At 37.3% G+C, this 23,494-nt stretch overlaps 1 protein-coding gene and 1 long non-coding RNA gene across 29 annotated transcripts in view; one reads left to right on the top strand and one right to left on the bottom strand.

Moving 5' to 3' along the window:
- The window catches only part of LOC119872913, a 51,787-nt gene extending 40,139 nt beyond the window's left edge, over positions 1-11,648 (top strand). The window contains exon 2 of the long non-coding RNA XR_005363615.1: positions 11,331-11,648. This is a non-coding gene — a long non-coding RNA (uncharacterized LOC119872913). The remainder of the gene's footprint in view (positions 1-11,330) is intronic.
- Positions 1-23,494, bottom strand: part of NRXN3 (neurexin 3) — a 1,532,396-nt gene that overhangs the window by 376,528 nt on the left and 1,132,374 nt on the right. The window lies entirely within an intron of this gene.

Here is a 23,494-nt window from a genome sequence, read left to right as displayed (position 1 = left end):
CACTCACCCAGAATAAAAAGAGGGAAAGAAGAAATGATGGGAGGGAAAATGAGAAGAATAACAAACCAACTAATAGCTCAGGGGTGGATAAAATATGTATATTGGATTTAGAGGAGGAAGAAGACAGCTTTCCTTAAACATTGCAATGTTTCAAGCAGTATTTAACAGGTCATTCTAAGCACTGTCTGGCTAAAGATTTCTATACCCCTTTCTTCAATATTCACATTCACCATCCATACACTTTGCTGTGATGCCCTTCTAAGATTACCTACTAGTCCAGGGATATCCTTTCAGCATTTCATTTGGACAGCTGTTCATTTCCCTTAGGATTTTTGGATCTGAAAATGGAAGCCCAGACCAAGAAACTATTATAGAGAGATCCATTTCTCTTTGCTAGCTTCTAAAGTGTGGTGTTTCTATAAAAGCTTTGCTGTTTGTTTAAAACCCCACAAGCTCACTTAAAAGGTGATTTTCCTAACAAAAAAAAATTTGAAACTTATAACTCATAACAAGATTAATTCAGTGCTGATCATATTGTTGATTATTTTTGGAACAGAACTGTTCTTGCCCATTATCAGATTTGTTATGTTAACCTAAACATTTCTTCCACTTCAGTTCATTTTTTTTTATGCTACTTGATTCTGTAGCAAGGTCACCATATACTAAATTTGTCTCCTGAATAGTATACAGATCCAGCAACCCACTACCCAAGAGCCCCATATACCTATTAATAAAGAATTAGAGCCATCTAAGCCAGCATGCCATATGGTACTAAATTTACCTAATAAATATATTACTGTAATATTCATAATTAATGCTCTTATTATTTACACTGGTTTCTGTGGAGGGAAAATCTTTGAAAGTAGTCGTTTATAAAATCTGGATTTTTGTTTTGGAGCAATTAAAATTATAGCAAATAATTATTAAGATTATTTTAGGCATTGGCCATTGGGTTACACTCTGGGGTTACAGAGATTTATAAAGTTTGGACGCCACTGCTCTAAAAATATCTGGGGGCTACTCAACTCATCAGGAGAATGTTGTAAATATAAATATTACAAGTGTGGTGTGTTAAGTGTGCTAAGGTAGAAAGGATTTTTTCTACCTTCTGTTTCATTTGAAACAGTAATATCAATAAAACAATAACTACCAGTTAAGGAACATACATTATTTGCCAGGTATTCTTTTTACACATCTTGAAATCAACCATTACAAATACAATAACAACACCATGAGATAGATATTAGCATCTGTATTTGAAAGATGAAAAAAGTGAGCCATAAAAGGTAAATGACTTTCACGAAGTCATACAGCTAAAAAGGGGCCAAACTAGAATTCAGATAAATTCCTGCCTAAATCTAATCCGCAGGATCTTATTCATTATACCAAAATAGCTTCCTTGTGTTAAGTTTAATTCGCCATTCAGACTATCAGCTTCAAAAAGGACAAAGGTAAAACTATCCAGTTTTTCCCCAATGACTTACTCCTTTGCTGTGCTGGTGCCTAAACAATATTTTTTGAAAGGTTTGTTTTAAGTAGTAAATGCACAGCTCATTTTTCCAAGGAACAGTGAACTTTCTAGTACTGAAAACTTGGTTCTACTATCTTACCTTGGGATCCCTGGGTGGCGCAGCGGTTTGGCGCCTGCCTTTGGCCCAGGGCGCGATCCTGGAGACCCAGGATCGAATCCCATGTCGGGCTCCCGGTGCATGGAGCCTGCTTCTCCCTCTGCCTGTATCTCTGCCTCTCTCTCTCTCTCTCTCTCTCTCTCTCTGTGTGACTATCATAAATAAATTAAAAAAAAAAAAGTCATACTATCTTACCTTATAAAAATGACATATATCACAGCTGAACCAGTAAGAGGGCTTACAAAAAAAACTGAATGAACTGGGAAACCTTTTGATGTTACATATTGATTACCTATTATTATGGATGATATATTGATTACTGAGTTGTGTCTACTTGCATATATGTTAAGTGGTTTACAATATTTAAACTCATTTTAAGAGAAGTAACACAAACTAGAAAAATACATAGAAATGAACATAACTTTAAAATTTTCATGAGTGGACAGAATGAGAAAATAATTCTCCAAGAATTTTTTTCTTTGAATAAAACGTACAAATAATACCTGGCTTGTAGTGTCTCTAGAGACTATAAGCTAGAAAGCTAAACATAGATTCTGGTTTTGATTTTTCTGAAAATAATACTTAGCTCAATGCAAATAAACAAAGGTTTCATCTTTGGTCGTGGAGCAATGTCATAGGGATGCAATTCATCAGATCTATAACTGCATGGCACTGTCATTGGCCATTGGGAAGGGAATAATGCTATTTTCCATTTTTAGTGCTCAGGGTAATTAGTATATATATATAATTTTTATTAAATTATAATTATAATTATTCATATATATTTTATTAACTCTACATTAAACTGTTGATATTTAATTTCTACTTAAAACTAATAATTATTTGTGACTAAAGAGGTCATATAATTGGTGATAAGCATGGTTTGTACTGCAAGTACAATGTCAAATGAACCATTCCATCACACATACATACACATGTACACCCACATACTTTCTATATACAACAGACTGTAAAAAACTTTTTTTTTTGTGGGTGGCATAAAGGTGTTGCATTTCTCAGCAGCTCATAGAATCAAATCTGAGGATTCACAAAAGGAACCAGAATGCATCTTGCAGAGAAAATAGCAGCATGAAAGTGAGTAGGAAATGCCATTCTATTTATTTCAGTGCCTTGTTTCAATGTATTGTACATGACTCACGCCAAACATCAGGGTAGAGACTGTAGGCTTAAGGCTTACTGTACAACAGGTATCAAATTGCAGCAAACTGCACTTCTGGGTGATCAGCTGGGCATTAGTGAAGTAAAGCATCAGGTGTCCACTTTGAGGCTCAATTACACCCATCTTCATTATCTTATACATTTTGCTTCTCTCCACACATACACAGATGGCACTAGCAAAGTCTTTTCCAGAAATGCTCTTTCAGGTATTCTTGGCTCAAATTCCAGTTCTCGTTTCACATTCCATTGAGATTTAATTAGAAATTATTTTTTTAAATACCTTTTCAGGTAAAAACTAGAAGATACTGGCAGAAAACTCATAGCTCTCCCTTGCTATTTCTCTACCCAGCTAGCTGTTTATGAAACTCCTAGAAACAGTAACAGATGTTATAAAATGCTTACTTGAAAAATCTAGTCCAAACTATTCATAGGGAGACAAACATCAGTAACAGAAAATCTGTACATTAATAGAGAGAGCATTTTCAGTAGTTATTTCTTTAACTGAAACCACTTCTGAAGCCATCTTTATCAAACATTTTATCACACACAATTCAGTAGGCAAAGCACATTCATCCTTCCTCTCTTTACCCTAACCAGAAAGCACCACACAAAACTCCAATCAAATGTTTGGTAATGAACTCAAAAAAGGCAGATAGATAGATTATACCTTAGGTTGAGTCCAATGAATAAGGACTCATGATCCATGTACAAAAGATTAAATAAGGAAGCACTCCAAGGGGAACCAGTGAAGAAGGGGGTTGGGCTGAAGGCAAGGTAGGGGAAGGGGAAACCAAACTAAAAGCACAGCCTCAGGTGAACCTTCACAGAGGTAGCTGCAGCCTGATCCTGCAAGAATCTGGCATGTAACTGAGAGAATTTCCAAACAGAAGCAAGAGAGGAGCAGTTGACTGAGGACAATATTCCTAACAGTGAATTGCAAGAGAAAGTATGTGGAAGCTGGAGGATCTACAAAAATGCTAGAGAGATCCAAAGGGATGGAGGGGCAGAGTACCAACATTATCTGATATAGACAAGTAGATGTTTAGTCAATAATATTTGATGTTTAATCAAAAATATTGGAAAGAAATTTAAGAACATTTAAACCTAAAACTTTATTTTACATCTGAGGACAGCATGATCAAACGAGGTCAAATGACTTCCCCAAGGACTCCACTGATTGTATGCAGCAGACCTAGGTGAGGACCCAATTCTCCAAACTTCCAGTTCAGGGGACTTTCCAATTCTCTTAGCTACTGGCAAAAGCCCCAGATGCTCAAATCAATCCTGAAGTCTACTGGTTCCCTACTTCAGGATTATTTGTATGATTTGGCAGCCACTCCAAGTTCAGGAGCATAGCTCCATTTTCTGAAGTGAGTCTCCTGCTAGGCTTCTCTCAGTAATTGTACCTTCCCTATTGTCTTAAAGATTGTTGGGGTCATAACAATATGACGTCGCATTAATCTGACATGACCACATTAGTTTCCGGAGAAGACACTGTGGTGAAGACAATGCAAATTCAATTTTTGAGAATGTCTAGGTATTTAAACGACAGGTTTAATGGGTTTTCAGATGAAGCTTTGTTTTAGAAAGCACATTTCAGGATGAGCAAGTGAATCCTCTATACTTGTAAAATAGCCTGGGGAAATACTGTGGGAACTATTCATGCTATTCATCAGAATGAAAATGTCGTTACTGAAGTTGGGACAAAGACATTTCTTGAAGTGTCACAATTCATCTAGAAGATTGTTCCAGAGAGTGGGACCCACATGTACAAAATCACTGAGGTGGAAAACACTTTGGTGAGTGGGAAGAACACATAAACTACTCAAAATTCTTGGAGCAAGAAAGGTAGGATGGACAGGCAAGTGATAGGACCAATGTGCGTGAGCTAGAGATGGATTCTGCAGGGCTTTTTATATTTTACTAAATAACAGTTTATTTTCTAATGGAGATGAGAAACCCTGAAAGATTTTACACAGGAGAAGATAAAATCAGGGCGGCAATTTAGGATATTTGATTCGGCAGCTGTGTTGCTGATGGACAAAAGGGGTCCAAAGGAAAGGCCACAGGAGTAGTTAAAAAGTATTGAAATACAGTCTGGGAAGTAGATAACATAGATCAGGTGAGGCCGTTTCTGCACAAAAGCAGAGAATATATTTTAAAGTATTTAGGGGGTAGACTCAAGAAAATTTAATCTGATTAATGATTAGCAGCATTGATCACAGTGATAAACTGCCATCCTCACTGTTGTGAAACAGAGTGCTTTCAAACCAAACTTTCTTTCAATTTTCCTTCTCTCTTAGATTCTGTTTGTCCAATAAAACAAACAGTATGTGTGTCTTCTCCTAGGAGATCATCACTTTTACATATGTACTATATTAGAAAAGCTGTTGGTCACTCAGGATGTGGAGGTTTTCAAGATGGGGGGAAAGGAGAGGAGAAGGAAGAAAGATGATCATTTCTGAAATAGAAATGAGCCAGTGCTGTGCAGCTAGGTAGACAGCTTGACATATTTACAAACAGCTCAGGAGTGATTATAATTAGAAAATATATCCTTGGAGCTCTACCCAGTAATGCTATAGTTCTGTGACACCTTTCAGCATGTCACTGAGGACTGCTGAAGTGAGACTGGAATTCATTCAAAAACCAGAAAGGAAAAAGGGTCTTTTACACACACACACACACACACACACACACACACACACACACAGAACTATCAAAGAAGACACCAAAGATAGAAGTTACTTTTTATCAGTTTTGAACAGTCACGGAAATGGCCTTTTAAAATAAAAGACCTTTCACTCCCTATGTGCCTATATCCTCAATTATTTGACCTGGTTACAGACACTTTTTGGAGCAGTCACCCCTCAACAGACAAGCAGCACCTCTGTGATGTCACAGGTTACTTTAGACACACAGAAGCAGTGGTCAGAGGTCATTCTGAGCAGAGCACAGCGTGATGGGCAGAAAAATCCATGGCTTATTGCTTCTATCAAGGATAAGCACTCTTCCTTTTTAATAAGACAATTAAATATATTTATCTCTTAGCAGCCTGTACATTTGACAATCAATAATTAAGGAGAAAAAAAAAGTACTATTCATTCCTAGGGCTAATTAAAAAACAGGGAATCCTTTATTTAACGGGTATGAGTTTATTTTAAAGTAATTTTGATCCTGACTTGAATTTGCAAGTGAAATTTTGTCCCACAAAACCTCTTACACCCCAACCCACCAGCCACAAACAGTTTTTTTCCTTCTTAGCCATCTCTGGCTGCTGCAAACTTTCTCTACTTATCACAAGTTTCAATTAAAGCAATTGCTCTTTTTGGAGCAAATTTCCTACTCTCTTCCTCCTGCCCCAACTTTGATTCACCTGTCGATTGACATTCTTGCTTCATTACTTGCTGACAGCTCAAAATGCAAACCTGGCCCCTCGGCAAATTACTTCTAATCATTTCCTTCCTTAACATTATCACTTCAGTGGACTGTCAGGGGCATTCAGCAGACTGTGGAAGATCAGAAGCCTGTTGTGGCTCTCAGCTCCAAAATTTTAGGCTTTGAACCAGACAGAGTTTAGTGAATGTGCTTCTCGAGTCTTCCTTCAAGACTGGAGTACTCATTCCCTCAGCTGTTAGGAATGCCAACTGCTGACAGCTCGTAGTCCAGTCTCTTTCTGGAAGTGTCCTCAGGCAAAGGGGTTGCCTTGTGCAATGACTGGATGGTGAGATGAGGAATGGGGGTTGGGGGTAGGGGTAGGTAGCATACAGAGACTCAACTCCCTTTGCTCAATTTGGGACATCTTGAAGAACCAACCCAACTAGCCCTGAGACTGACCAAGGCTTCAGTTGCACCTGCATCAGGCCCAATTCTCCCTCTACTCCAGCCTGTTTCCCTCACTCCTGTTTAGGAGTTGCCTCACAGCTCAGTCTCCAAGAAGCCTCCTCATACAATCTCCATCTCAAGAGTCTGTTTCCAGGAAACACTGCCCAAGGCAGAAGTGAAAAGTTCTGCCTCTTCTTGCTTTATGATTCATTTGCATATTGTTTCTCTTGAAGAGATTATGCTATTATACTTGCATCACTGACGCACGTTTTTATTTGTTAGATGGATTGTTCATTTTAAAATGCCTAACGGGGTCTCCGGCCATGAGCTTTTTTGCTTGCCTGACTCACGCTCAGAGGCCTGGTCATTATTCACCAGATGACAGGTGCTCATTAAGAGATGGAAAACACGGGGCCAGTTGTAAGGGGATTTACATTTTTATTAAACTTCTTTGACTTTACCTTGATTTTTTTATAGAACCGATCTCATTTTTCCAAATTGTGCACCTGTGCTCATGGCTGCCACTGGGCTGAATCCCATTCTTTATTTTCTAATCTAGAGCTAAGTGGGGCACGTAGATACTAGATAGCCAGTGCCAGAGATTTCACAGTATCTCATATGCCACTTGTTTTGTTTCAGAAAATGTTATTGCTTCTAGATATTGCTGTCTACAAGTCTGGCCAGGAATTGAGTCATATTTGATTAGGACTACATGCTACCGGTGAGCCAACAATGATATTTAACCTCCAGTATGCATACAGACTGATTAGGGAAGTTGTAAAATGCAGATTCCTGGGTGCCGTTCCTCAGTGATCCTACTTCAGTGGGTCTGGGGTGAAGATAAAACACCTGAAATTTCCTCAAGCACTCTAAGTGCTCCTGGTGATCTCAACCTCTGCATTCCGAAACTCTGGATTCTATGTTCTTTGCTTTCTCTATAAAAGAATCATCTCAAATGTGATAATTATACCTCATTAGTTTGAAGTCTTCCAAATAAGCAGGGCTATGCCTCATTGAATAGTTTCAGCTAAATACATTATAATGTATTTTTTACATTATAATGACCAGACAATGTATAAAAAATAGTAGGCATCTAAGTGGACCAGAATCATCTGTATGAAATGTTGCCATGTATTAAAAAAGGTCATCACATTAGCTATCCATATCCCTCCCTAGTTCATGGTGCTATAATTCAACATATATTAGATACTGTAAAATTAGAAAATGGGTACTTCATAGAGATCAGATTTTTTTTTTTAATCTGGAGGACAACTAAGAGAGATTTTGTGTCCCATTGCTACTTATGTCTGTATTTGCTTTTTAAATTGGTGTGATCTTGGAGTCATTATGAAGACATATCCACACACTTTGGTGGAAAATGATAGTAGGTAGAGGGATGAAAGGAACACAACCTTACACAGTAAATTCCCTAAAAAGCTACTTATGTTTTTACCTTCAAGTCTGTGATCTGAGAAAAGGATAGCTATCCTTCTGGTTTGAGCCCAATTTCTAAACAAACAGGTTGCCCCAACAGTCTTCCTCTTTCCTTTAAGGATTTCCCAACTCTGTAATGATCAATTCCATTACAGAAAGAACAAAAAGCTGAATTATCCTTAGAAGAAAAGCTGGAAATTTTTCAAAATGTTTCAAGTACTGAACACCTGGCATTCCAAAAAAATATCAACATTTCTTCCCCTTGACTTACTTTGCTTTGAATTATGAAGGACAATAGATCTAGCCTCTTTCATTTACTGTGACTATAAATTTGGAACATAGCACTACACTGTGGAGATTGTATTATTAGGTATCTGGGGAAAACCAAAAGGTAACAAGAAAAATATGACTCTAAATTAAGATGAAAGTGAATGGCTAAAGGAAAATTATTCAGGTATCTGTGGAACAGATACTTTGATAGACCTCTCAACTTCTGTCCACACATTTTTTTCTATACACTCTAGTTTGAAAAACCAGTCACCAGGATTGTGTCTTTGTCTTTGTGTGTCTCAGTAAAATGTGCCAAACACAAAGAACTCAGAAACCCAATGGACAAAGCAGACTGACATTCAAAACCATGACAGAAAGACCTCATGAACTTTAAATTTGTATTCTTGGGTCAAAGGCTCATAGCATAGAACTTTCAATCTTATCAAGAAAACCTTGCTTCTGAGAATAGAAAAGCAAATCTTTCAACACACTTTACAACATTAAAGATATTAACAAATTTAAATAATGTGTATGGTTAGAAAATGGGATGGGAGAGGAGAAACAATCCTCTATGTTATTCTCCTTTCAGATTGAGGATCTTCTCAGAGTTAGTATTCTAACACAATTAATGAAATCTCATTAATAACAGAAGATAGTAACAAACAAAGACATACTTCTAGTCAAATGAGAAGAGAATAACAGCACTTTATATCCTGTAATGAAAGTATGGGATATAAGGATAGCACAAATAGACTAGTTTTGCCTGGAGTTGGGGTAGAGGGCTCTCAGGAGGTCTTCATAGAAGAGAAGACATTTGAACCTCATGGGTAAGTGGCAGTGGCTGGCCAAAGATAAACTGAGAAATATGAGAAGGAGGAGGAGAAGGAAGGGGAGTGAGAAGGAAAATAAAATACTGAACAGAAGTCTGGGAATATAAAAATACAATGTAATTTCAGGGTACCATGGATCAAATGGTTATGATAACTTAAAGACACACCTTTAGAAATGGCAGTTACTATCTGCAAAAATAAAGAAAAGTTTATAGAAATTAGAAATTATATGAGGGGCACCTGGGTGGCGCACTTGGTTAAGCATTCAACACTTTATTTCAGCTCAGGTCATGATGTTGGGCTCCACATTCAGCAGGAAGTCTGTTTGAGGATTCTCTCCTTCTGTCCCTCTTCTTACTCATGCTCTCTCACTCCCTTTTTCTCTCTTTTTCAAATAAATAAATAAATAAATAAATAAATAAATAAATAAATCTATTTTTTAAAAGGAAATATACTGAAGGGTCTCATTCCTAAGGGAATAATAAGTCTTATAATTGTGAACCTCTGGTGGCTTATGAGGAATAATCTCATCAGATCTTTCATCAGTGGTAACACTGGCCTCATGCAAAGACAGAGCAAAATGGGGAAAAAAGAAGAAAGAATAGGATTAAGAAGCCACTGTCAGGTAAAGATTGATATAGTCTTAGTTCAGAAGTTAAGTGGAGGGATAAGAAAGACATTTCAGATGAAGAGTCAACATAATTTTGCAATAGAGTAGAAGTCTATTAATAGAACCTAAGGCCACATAGTTTGTTTTTCTTTCTTTATTATAATCGTATGACCAATTAAAACTTTCAGAACTTGTTTTCCATAAAATCTGTCAAGCCAGACCTTCTACATCAAGTGTTTACAAAGTTGATTTATTTAACTCAAATATAGAATTTTACATTTATTTATTTATTTAAAGCTTATTTGGATGGTTTTTATCTTTTTACCAAGGTTATCAACCTCAGTTTTAGACTCAATCTGTCATCTATTGTTATTTGTAAATTCTCCATGTGAAAATTTTTATTAATTTTTATGTGATGCTGGTTAAATGTAAATAACTATATTAATACAATCATATTCTTTTAAATGGCTTCATTTTGGGTCAACATATAGCCAACAATCAACATTCTCTCTATACTATGCTCCAAAATTTTTATTTTAACAAGCATCAACTATAGAATCATAAGAATGATGGAACATCAGCTAGGTCAAGTCTCTACTGAAGAATAGCTTTATACTTAACCAAGTCTTAGACAAAAGGTTATACAACTTTGCAAATTGATGGCAGAAAACTAGAACAGGTATTGTCTTCACAGACTGACTACTCTTAGGTAGATATTTACCGTCTAGTAACTCGGTTCCTTTGTTTGCAATATAGAAAGATTTTTTTAAACTCACTCTTTCTTAGCTTACAGGTTGTGGATAAAGAGTAAAGTCATCTTTTCTGCTGTGTATTCAGCTATGGTTCCAAGAAAGGGGGTGAGAGCCAGAGGATCTGTAATAACTCTGAGTCCCACAGTGAAGTCAGAGATTCCTCTACCCAACACTTATGGGGGAGGAGTTATGGAGCAACTTGGTCACCTTTTAGAAAAGAGAATTCATGTTGGTAGATTAACAGTATTCTCAAAATTAATAGCAGTAGAATTCTATGGATTCCTGGAAAAATGAAGTACTGCTTACATGTGAACTATCATGAATAAAAGAATAGGAGGGGAGAGGTAACCTAATTAGTAATAAAAATGATCTCTTTATATAACCTTTTCTAGAACAGTAATTTAAAGGATCCATAATATATTCCAAACATCGTAGACTCCTCTCAATGGAGACAGTTATGAGTTACCTAGAGAATTTTTCCTTCACAATGAATGTAGAATTCCCTATCCAAGTAACAGAACCAAATATTGCTGATGAGTTTTCTATCCTAAGAACATACAGACAGTGGGGATATATAATTTTTTAAGCAACCAGAACAAGTGAAGAAAGAGAAGGAAATCCAAGAGGATGTTTGACCTTTATGATTCATTAACTTCTCCCTTTTTTGCCACAGCTGCAGACCAACCTTTACTTTGAGTCTAGGCTGGTCACATGGGAAACCCAGAAGCAATAATCCAGTGTGCAACTGGAGTTTATACAAAAAATAAAAACAAAAACAGAAACAAAAAACCTGCTAATTTTTCAGGCAAATGAATCTCTCCTCAAGAAATGGGAAGTGAACTGTGACACAATGAAAGCATCACCTCTACCACTGAACACATCTCAGGAGCTTCAACACAGACTCCAGGACAGCAAAATTCTCACCAGCAAGATACACCCTGTGTTCACTATGTATGGAAGCTTTATAAATGCAGTCTTAAATGTCAACACAGATATAGAAATGTGGGATTTTTCTTCCTCTGTACTATTTATACTTCTGAGGTCAATTTCACAGTAAACTAGATTAGGGCTTATTTTGTTAAGTATTAGGTGAAGAATTTTGAAAATAAATTTTTGGTGCATACTGATGGACTTTTTTTTCCCTGATGGATCTTCTAAATACAGTTAAATAATGGAAGTTATACAACAACAACAGCAAAAAAGTCTACATCATTAAAGGAAAAATGTAATACTGAAGTAATTACTCTTATTTCTGACCACACTAGTGATGCAGAAATGAAGAACCCATAGACAAGCTAAATGCATTATAGCCTTAATTCTAATATCAAGATTTTTAAATATCTTTATCTCTCCAAGGTATTGTACACAAGACTATTTTTCTTATGTGGCACTGAACCCTTGGATAAAAAAGTAATTGTCCTTCTAAAGAAAAACTCTCAATTCCTGCACTATAAATAGAGTAAGTGTTTTCTGGCTATTTATTTAAGAGAAGATGATGAAAAAACAAAAAGAGGGGATGATAGATCTGCCCTCATCAATCTGTAAGTCAATGACTAGAAGCCCTTGTGAAGAGGTTCACACATCTGCAAAAAGCTTAGGGTGTTAGTTTGTGACCCTTGTAACTTGCCCATTATAACAACAACCTCATGCCTAGGAATTTCTGGGGTGTTACCTATTAAAATATTTGGTTTAGTAATAACAGTTAATACTTATGACATTGCACTATGTGCTGGGCATATGCTAGATGGTTTCTATTTCATCTTTATGTGGTTCTTATAAGGAACTCTTATTACATTTTATAGATGAGGAAATTGATCCTTAAACAGGTTACATAATTTGGCAAAAATCATCAAGGATTCAAATCCAGAAAATCTTACTCTAGAGGCAGCACTGGAAATCATGACTCCATGTTGTTGCTTTGTCAGACATTATGAGACAAAGCAGCCCTATTGTCAAATAAGAAAAGGAAGTCCCCTTATCTTTGGAGGGATCAAACGCATTTCCCTGAACTTGTACCTTCCCCAAATCAAATTCTTAAAAAACAGCATCTGGCCCTTAGATATACTAAGATATACCAAGACAGCCCCTTTCAAAAAAAAAAAAAAAGACAGCCCCTTTCTATTTGCCTAACTTTGAAGGAAAAAGAAAATCAAATTCTGAGATTTTGTGTCACCTCTAACTCAGCTGCATCAGATATTAAAGATGCACACCAGAGGGAGTACAACTGGTGGGGGCTCCGCAATGCACAGTCTAATTTAATTTAATATCAAGAACATCTTCCTGGAGATCACTCAAACACACTTTTCTCAAAAGATCTTGTTTAATAGTCTAATCAATCTATAAAAAGTAAAATTAATTGACAAAAGAGAATATTCTGCATTCAGAGTGCTCTCTTCAAGAACACATCTGCCCACTCCCATTCCCCCATCCTATTAATCCCCACTGTATTTCTTTTAACACAGGGTTTTATAGATCTGTTTCAAACTCAGAACTAAGAAGATTTGCAAGTATTGAATTCATATCTTGTAAGTTAGGGAAATACATCTTGTGATTCTAATCCTGTCTTCTCATTTCCCATAATTTGCATTGCACGAGTTAGAGAAAAGGGCACCTTTCTAACCCTTGTGCCCAACCTGATTTTGTGTGTATATTTAAAATAAAGAAAAACCTGAGATGCCCAGATAGTTTTTAGAAGTCGTGTTCCCCAAAACACTTGATAGCTTTACATTTTCTATTGAGCTCCTGAAAGAATGGAATCAAAATTCAAAAAAATGGGCTGATTATTTGAAATCAGACTTTAACCAGGATTAAATGTAGAAGTGAAGGAGACAGGAGAGACAAGGATATATCCCATTACCAAATTAAAGCAATGTCTCCAATCAGACTCAGTTTTAGAGTACACCTATCACAATACTCAAGTCGTTAAGTATTTTTATAGATACCCAACCCACCAGCACACACACACACACACACACACACACACACACACACACGCACGCACTCACCCACAGAGTCGTGAGATCTTTAGTACCGAGCCTTATCTCATTTTTTTTTCCTAGCCCTAGCACCTAGTGCTGTGGCCAGTGCCCCAGGGGAGCTCAGTAATTCCTTGAATAGACTGGCTGCTTTGAGACTGCAACTGTTTTGTTTTGTTTTTCATTATTGTTGTTATTGTTGCTTTAAATCACCATTGATACGCATGTATGTAATAATAACAGGTTTTGTTTGTTTGTTTTCCTGCTGAGGAGACTGAGATAGAATGGATAAAGTAAAACTTAAAATGGGAATTGCTAATGTTGATCTCATAAAAGGACAAATCTCCTGAGGAAAGTTTAAAAAAAAAAAAATCCCAGTGAATTATTCTGATATTTCCATTTGAAACAGTCCATTGGCTGGCTGATTTCTGCTTTTCATCTAGCATCCTTTAGGCCCTGACAGACTTTCACAGTTGCTGAGACTGTTATGGCTCTTCCAGTTGCTTTGGTAGGAGCTATGTGCATCTCCCTCCAGCCAACTGAAACACGTTTCTGAAAAAGCAGGTCACTGGGATTGCCACTATCAGCTTCTATCTGACAGGACTCCTAATTCTAGCCATTTCTGTCAAATCTTGTATGAAAAAGGGGGAAAAAAAAGATCAGATGATAGAAAACTTCCAGCTCCATAATTCACAATAACTAAAATATTCAGTGTCACCTTTAAACATTTTTGGGGAAATCCAAAAGAACAAACAAAAATAGAGATAGGCAAAAGAATAAAACACCCAGGGGAGAATTCTTACTATTAGCTGACAACTATAAAAAACAACATTAATATAAAGATTTTTTTTTTAATTTTTATTTATTTATGATAGTCACACAGAGAGAAAGAGAGAGAGGCAGAGACACAGGCAGAGGGAGAAGCAGGCTCCATGCACCGGGAGCCCGATGTGGGATTCGATCCCGGGTCTCCAGGATTGCGCCCTGGGCCAAAGGCAGGCACCAAACCGCTGCGCCACCCAGGGATCCCAATATAAAGATTTTTTATAGCACTTCTTGGGGTAGGAAAGTTATTCCAGTATCTTTCCTGTGCTTCTGTCTTACATCCCTTGCCTCCAGCAACTCCCAAACCCAGCTGACTGCTCACTCCCACCAGCCATTCTATCTTCAACCCTTACACACTAGTCACTCAGATTTCTCTGAAAATTTACTAACAATGACATTTGAAAAACATGAAGCTATTTCCATTCAATTAAATAAACACACCATGTTAACCTTCAGTAAAAGAAGTGGCTGTTCATTTTTATAGGTGGCTGTAAACAGTCTTTGAGCTTCACAAAGCCAAGATCAATAGAGCGTTGGCAAACAATAATAATCTCATGCACACTCTATCGACAGCTGCTCAGAAAATACAGTTTGATTCTGATGGGCTTGATGATTGGGCCCTTGGCCAGCCTTTTGCTTTTCTCTGAGAGAATGTCAAAATGTCAAGAAAATGCCTCCGTGGGAGTGAATTCCACTGCAGTCTCCTGAGAAACCAAATCAGCCAATTTCTAACATCCATCAATGCAGACCAATGCAGAGGAAGCCAAATCTTCAGTGAGAGGGCTGCTGGAAATGGTCATGGTGGTGCCATATGGCTGTGGGGTTTTCATAGGGAGATGTCTTCACTACTGTCACCTATGTCTACTGTGATCACTGAGGTTATAGTGATGGAAGGAAAGCAGGTACAAATACATTACACATTCGGGCTCTTCTGGTTATTTCTGTCTCTCCTGTCAGGTAGAGATTAGTTCTAAGAGTGGAAAGCCCTAGTATTCAATGCAGATCGCCCCTCAAAGTCTGCCCTTGATCTAATCTTCTAACGTGAGTCTACTCTTTTCTCTCCTTTTCTCCTCCTCCATTCTCCCATTCCCTCATTTCTGCCTCATTTTTTCACCCCTTCTCTACAGAGCATACACGTTATTAAGAAGACACAAGCTGTCTGAGAAGGATGAAATAGCTACAGGCTTCAAATAGAAGCCTATATAAGTGTCTAGTGTCAGCTTTGCCCCTAACTTGCTGTGTGATTCTAGTTAAATTACTTTTCTATCTTAGACTCTCAATATTCTGATCTGTAAAATGGACTAAGGCATGATCCACATGGTCTCAATATCTTCCTGTTTCAAAATTAAACTGGAGTGTTAGTATAGAAGACCTAGATTTGTGTCATAGCTCATCTGTTTACTATCTGGGTGACTTTCGATTTACTTTTCTCATTTCTGATTTCCTCGATTGTAAAAGCGAGCATGATGATCGCCAGTTCATAGGATTATTAAGGCAATTAAAGGAGGTAATATAAAAGTACTGAAGCTCTTTAGAAAGAATAGCTGATTCTTATAAGGAATCTAAGACTGATGGAAAAGTAAATGTGGGTGAAATTATTAACATAGACACGTCCTAAGCAGTTTTTGCAAGCCTCTGACACAGGAACTACAGGTTTTCCAGGAATCCAACCTGTCTTTCCTAAATAATTTTTGTCACTTTTATAAAATAAAATAGTACAAAGCAGATTTATTGAATGTTTATCACATAGCAGGCACTGAGCTAGCACTCTGTATAACTAAAGCTGTTTGAATGTTCTCAACTACCCTTAGAAGTATTATTGGTTCCACTTTACAGAAATCAGTCACGGTGGGGGGTTAAAAAAATTCCCAAAGGCCAGCAACTTAGACTTGAACTTGAGTAAGTGTAACATAAACGCCCATGAGCTGAACCCCTAAGTTATGCTACCTCCATTATTTATAAAGTCTCATGCAAGACTTCTGATGTTTCAAAAAACAACTTGTATTTACCCATGAAAGCTATATCCTTATAAATAAACAACAGTTAGTCACTTGCTGCCAATCAGTCATTCAGCTCTTCAAGCTTAATTATTCACATGATTATGCTCATCAAGGAAAAAATGGAAAAAGAAAAATAATCTAAAGCCGGGCACTCTGCTTCTGTCAATTGCCTATACTTCTCTCTTTCCAAAAACAAACTATCACCTGAGTATTCCAAAAACATTGGGGGCAGAGGCGCTTGTATTTTGATATGCCCATTTGCAGAGAAAGATACTGCTGGAATAATATAAACCCTGAATAAAGTGGTATTACCTCAAATAAAAGCCTCTGAGAATGTGCTAACAATGTAGCAGTTAAGATCTTGGCCCAGAAATTAGAGAAACCTGGATTCGATTTCCAATTTTCCTTTTAATGGTGTTGGACCTTATCTGAGTTATATAAATTTTTCTGAGGGATAAAATAATAGAATATAAGTCAGACCGTTAATATGAGTCTTAAACTATTTAATATATGGGAAGCATTAAGTATGTCTGACACATAGTAGATGCTTAGTAAATGCTATGTTATTATCTTCACAAATTCTTCTACTTCCCTTTCTTCTTTTTCTAATTCTTATTGCATATTACTATACAGATTAGGAAGAGTCTTTGAACTATATCCACCTACACATAGCCTTTTAGCCACAACTTTGAGGAATTAATGTTTATTTTAATGAGTACATATTTTGAGTATGTTAATTTGCCTTAATTTGTGATCTTCCATAAACCTATATGACAGTCTGTGTGTATGTGCATGTGCATATATGTTTTAAATAAGTGCATGTTTTAAAGATAATTCCATTGTCTAAAAAACATACATGTGTATATTAACACCCAGATAATTCCAATTGAGGTTCTTATACAATCACTTTGATTCTAATGAGTTCATCTTCTGTGCACGAGGATCTTATATCAACTTCAAGAGGAGTCCAATTGTGACTCGGTATCAGTGAGCAAATTACAAATTGCTACCTACAGCCTTCTCATCAGAACCCAAGTAATGAAGAGTTGTTTGGATAAAGTTTTAGTTAGCTTCATTCCAACTTCATCTTTAAGTATGCTGAAAGAAAATATTTCAGAGCCAGCAGAAAGGGAATTTGTTTGTGTCTCCTCTGAGCAAATGTTCTATCTATCTCTTGTATTGGTCTGTCTATACCATGTTTACCACACGCTAGTCACCTCCTATGAATGCAATTCCTTGTGAGACAGATCTACCAGGAAATCAGTTATGCTCAATTGGCATGACTGTGAGGCAATGAAAACAACAGACGCTCCTGCTCTGCTAGTCACTAGAGAAGCACTCAGGAAGGAAAAGTGAATGGAAGCTTCTAACACAACCCACACAAAGATCAGAAGCCAATTTAAGATTCACAACCAGCAACTTAACTATTGTAGGGCGTCACTAGTCCCCTAGTCATTTGGAATTTTCCTTTTTGAGGATGTAATCTCATCATGAAATGGTCAATTAGTCCCAGGTGACATGATGTTAGCAAAACAATTCTCACAGTTACTCCCAATAGATTGAGATAAGGATGGAGATCAGAAAAGAAAGTGAAAAAGCAGTACATAATCAGAGAAGAACCAGATGTCATAAAGAGAAAATGAAAGACAATTTCTACTTCTATGGCAAAAGGCAAATTCTTTACATACATTAATCCCATCCATCAGGGCTCCACCCTCATGACCTAATTACTTCTCAAAGGCTCCACCTTCTAATACCATCACCTTGGGGGTTAGGTTTCAACATATGAGTTTTGAGGGGATACAAACATTGAGCCCATAACAAACTTAATACTCAATCTATAAAGTCACCCCTCTGGCTTTCTTACTCAGATCTGGATACCTTTTTCATTTTTTTCAAAATTGATCTTAGAACCCAAATCGATTCTGAGGCTTCATTAATTTTTTTTTCCTACCACAGACCAGCTCCTTATTTGGTTGTATAGCACTGATATGAGTGTGAAATCTCCCCCCATCCCCTTTAAATTAAATTTAGTTTTATGATTAGGAATATTCTTGGAGAGGGAGGATGAACTAAAACAAGTCAAGGTAGTGAACATCAAAATGTCATTTACTAATTAACTCAAGAGAAGCAGATGGCATGGCTTTGTTAAAATATGAAATGTGTGGCCTTACTGTATACGTAACTTGGAAATAATAACAGTAAGATTAACATGGAAAGGGATGTGAAGTCTACATGGTAAAGTCTGATGACAAAGCAGTAGTGCCCAGGAAACTTAATACCAGTGCAGGTCTATTCTAGAAATTTTATCTAATACAATGACTGTCTTCCCACTCATGTAAGCCATCTAAACATACACAGACCGTAAACTGTATTCATAGTAAGAGACCGAGAGATAACATTTTTTCTCTTTAATGCTTTGAAAGATGGAGAGAAATTAAAGGTGAGGGGAGACAATTACGCCTTATATGCTATACTGCACCTGCTTTACCTCATAACATTAAAATACTCTAAGCACAAAACAGCCTCAATGGGTTTGTTAGGCAACTTTAAAATCTAATATTAAAAGCTAGGAGATGTCTCCTAATATTGAGCCATGCCTACATTTTATAGCCAACAGAAATAGAACTAGAACCTAGAGGCTTTTGTTTACTTCAGCTCCTTATAGCATAGGAATCACTGGTGTCCCATTTTCCCAGAATCAATTTGGGTCCTGCACACACTGCCAGGGCATCTTGCCATCTGGTATCTGCATGATGAAATAAGTATAATTACAAAATAAAACAAATATGAGACATCAGAGCCTAAAGGAAACAGAGAGAGTTTAGTCAAGCATCCTCACTTACAGATGTGAAAACTGAGATCCAAAGACAAAAGTTTGTCATAAATTACAATAGTAGCAAAACTCCAAATGTCCAGACCAGAGCTTTTCCCACTGCAGTATAGTAAAATAGTTTAATACGGTAAGATCTACATGTGTCTTAACTGGATAGTAAGCTGGCCTGAGATGAACTGAGTGCATACTTTTAGCACCCAAACTGAAGGTGAAATTATCCAGTTCATACAAACTCTATTAAGAATATCATGCATGACTCCTTTCCAAAACTGGATATAATTTATGATTTCCTTAAAGACTTGGAAAAAAAAATCATTGCATAGCAACATTCACAAAAAGCCTAAAGGATACCAGAATCTAAATGTGTGGGGACTGTAATGATTGTTGAGTTCTTATTTTCATTTACATAGATTTTTTTTTAACTTAGCACAGCGTAGGTGCTTAGTTAATATTTATTCAATAAGTTAGTATCTCCTTTCTCTCCCACGGAGGTTCACCAGTCTCTTTTTGGGGCTATTCCACTACCAATCCCTTATTTAAGTATAAATCCTTCTATTTTCCTGGAACAAGACAATACGATATCCATTCTTTTATTACTGAGTAGAAGAAGATAAGTTCCAGGTGAACACTTTGAACTTTTTCTTGAGCAAACCCCATGACAATTCGTGTCTATATTTTGTATCATCTTTTGACATTGTGTGTATGTGTGTTCTTGCTTTTTGATCTCATAAAATTAGACATTTAATCGGAAGGACTGTAGAGATCATCCAGTCAAATCCCAACTTCAGCACAGGAATTCTCTTTATTTATTTTTTAATTTTTATTTATTTATGATAGTCACACAGAGAGAGAGGCAGAGACACAGGCAGAGGGAGAAGCAGGCTCCATGCACTGGGAGCCCGATGTGGGATTTGACCCCAGGTCTCCAGGATCATGCCCTGGGCCAAAGGCAGGCACTAAACTGCTGCACCACCCAGGGATCCCAGGAATTCTCTTTAACCTTCATGATGTGCAGTCACTCAGCCTTTCCCTGTGTATTTGAGAGGTACTTCCTGTAGTGGTGAAGACAACAGATCCAAGAGTCAGGCAGCCCAGAGCTCTAATCTCACCTCTGCTATTTCTAAACTTTGCATTCTTGAAAGTTCACTACATCTCTCTGCTTTAGTTTCCTCCACTGTAGAATGGAAATGATAATAATTGTACCTGCTTCAACTGGATATTATGAGGATTAAGTAAGAATGCAGATTCCTTAGAACAGTAGCTAGGATACCCTAAGAGCTGTTTTCATTCTCAATTACTACTCCTCCTCTTCTTCCTCCTCCTCCCTCCAATAACAGAGAGCTCACTACCTCTTGTTTATTCTAATGATTAGGACACCCCCAATGGAAAGTTACTCTTGTTATGGAGCCCAAATAGATCCCACAACTTCTACCCACTGGTCCTGGTTCTGCCTTCTAGAGTTAGGTTGATTAATGAGAACCTCTTTTCTACCTAACAACAGTCATTCAAATAGTTGATAATAGCTGTCATATTCCTCCTTAGGCTTCTCTTATACAGACAAAATATTTCAAGTTGCTTCAGCTTCTTATCTTAGGGCTGCCACCATTCTCATCATTCTTTCCTGTGAATAATAATAGCTCCTAGTTATGAGCCAGGCACTGTGCTAAAAGAACCCTTTACTTGCATTATGCAATGTAACCCTTAGCTCAAACCAGGGAGAGGACTTCCATACACATTTATCAGTGAGGTAACTGACTTGTTCACAGACTCACAGTGGCAGAGCTTGGATTTGATAACCTGCATATGGTGCCACACTGAATGTGTGCTTAGTTTGTCAATGTTCTCTTAAAATGTGGCTGCCGAAAGCACACAGAAATTGCACATATGTAACTTAATTAAAAAAAAAATCTTAGGATTTAGCATTTTTACTACATAAACTTCTATTTAAATGAAATCTCCTTTACCAGAACCAGATGATGACTTCTTTTTTTTTTTTTTTTTTAAATCTAAGGGCAAGGTTTTATATAACCTTATTATAATTTATTTTAGTATCATTTTTCCTGTTGAGATTCTTCTGAATCTTAAGTCTGTCATTTAGCATCAGAGCTATTGCAGAGCTCTTTACTTTGACCACATATCTTCAAGCAATTATAAATGGAGAGGTACAAAGACCCAAGACATACACCTAGAGACTTTCTTCCAAGATATGAATACAGATTTTTAAATATCTGACACTATGCAATACTTCATTCATTTAATCCTCACAAATTAACCTTGTCTATTCTTACATCCACTTTACAGATGTAACAGAGTAGCCCTGGGAGGTAAATCACTTACACACAAACTAGATTTGAATTGTTAAATCTAGGTCCACTTGACATCAAAGCCAAGTTATGCACAATTCTACTCTATCCCGCATTATATAAAGATAGAGAAATAAGGCCCCTGCTGCATCCACTCTGCTGGTAGCAATCTTTGGAATTATTTTGTGCTTCTAGCTTCTTTGTGTCCACAGATAATACATATAGGCCTGGAATCCCATTTGCCCACAAGGCAGTATAAAACAGGCTAGAGAGGAGTCTTCAGTAACTGATCTCACTATGGCAGAGCCTCAGTGCTGCCTGTCTGTGTCTCTCAGTTTGTCATCATGTACTCACATCACCCTCTTACTTTAGACTCTGCATTTTACAGTGACTTGAAGTTCAGTGTTAGGCACATTTAGCCATTTGGCTACTGGCACCATGGAACTTTTGTGATGGCCACTGACCTATTATGTTAAGTGCATCAGCTTGTGGTTACTGTTTTCAGGAGAGCTAGTTTGTGTTTCCCTATTTTCTATGCTCGAGGGCAGGTATTGGTGCAGACACTTCTCTACTACCTAAATCATTTGGAGGTAAATCTTCATTGATGTGACTTTTTACCAGACTAACGTCCTTATCAGTTTCAGTTCTATTCTCTTGTCTAAGAAGACACTTCCTTCAATGAGTGTGGATGGTTATTTATTGTCCATGGTTTTAACCCCCTAAATTACCTAACTCTTCACTGAAATGAAACCATCTCTGACAGTTGTTTAACAGCTGCCTCACACAATGAGCCAATTTGTCAGGTCAGATAGTGTCTGCTGTTGCATGTCTAACCTGAAATTACAAAGAACACTTAAAGTATGCAAAAGGTCACCACAACGCTATAATTAGGTGAAAACACTAAGGTGAGCCCCCCTCTACAGCCAGATAGCACCAGACTGTCTAATGACTATGGTCAGTCAGGATGTTGGCCATATATCCCAAAGACACATTGCCTTCATGCTTCATGCATATGTCAAAGACGTGCAAATGCAAAGCAAATGAAGATTTTTTTAGGCTTTTTTTAAAGTCTTGGTTTAATTCATGAGCTGCCTGTTTTCTCTTCTTAGTGAAATAGCTATAAATTTGTTTTCTTTGGTTCCTTCCTTCCTTCCTGACTTTTGAATTTATTCTCTATGGCTCTAATGGATCCTCTGAACCTACTTCTGTTAATGAAGTCTCTACTCATACAGAAGCTAGAAATAAGCAAAAAACAGGGCTTCTAATCAAAAGCCCAATCTGACATAGCTTAGAGAACTGGAAGTGTGCATTTTAAAGTGTGAAGATTCATTCTTTTAATCCCTACTGCATAAACATAGGGATATGCTGAGGGCATAATAAAATAATGCACTTCTCTATGTTTTGAGTTATCTTTTTTACCTTCCATCAGTTTATTACAGGCTTCATTAGCAAAAATTAAAAGGGGCAATTAATGAAAGAAACATTGCCTTAGTAGTGTCCAACTCCAGGACATCACCATTATGAGGGGCTCCCTCACTAGATTGGCTGCAATGGAAAATAGATGAAGTTGTCTAAGCAGCACGTAGAAGCTGTGGTAATGGTAGCAATTCAGGAGGAAGCTACAGCAAGAAGAGAAGAAACAGAAGCAACAGAATGGTGTTTTGAGTCAGATGCTACTCTAGCATTTTGACGAGACTTGTGTCTGCCACAATCAGATTAAAACAAGAGGTCAGGGCAGCCCCGGTGGCTCAGTGGTTTAGTGCCACCTTCAGCCCAGAGCCTGATCCTGATCCTAGAGACCTGGGATTGAGCCCCACATCGGGGTCCCTGCATGGAGCCTGCTTCTCCCTCTGCCTGTGTCTCTGCCTTTCTCTCTCTCTCTCTTTTCTCTGTCTCTGTCTCTTATGAATAAATAGATAAAATCTTTAAAAAAAAAAAAAAGCCTTACTTTCTAGGGATCCCTGGGTGGCTTAGCGGTTTAGGGCCTGCCTTCGGCCTGGGGCATGATCCTGAAGTCCTGGGATCGAGTC

Source organism: Canis lupus, chromosome 8 (genome assembly GCF_011100685.1).
Source record: "Canis lupus familiaris isolate Mischka breed German Shepherd chromosome 8, alternate assembly UU_Cfam_GSD_1.0, whole genome shotgun sequence".
Lineage (NCBI taxonomy): Eukaryota > Metazoa > Chordata > Mammalia > Carnivora > Canidae > Canis > Canis lupus.
The sequence above is the reverse complement of the archived record's forward strand: the minus strand, read 5'-3'. Positions and strand labels throughout refer to the sequence as shown.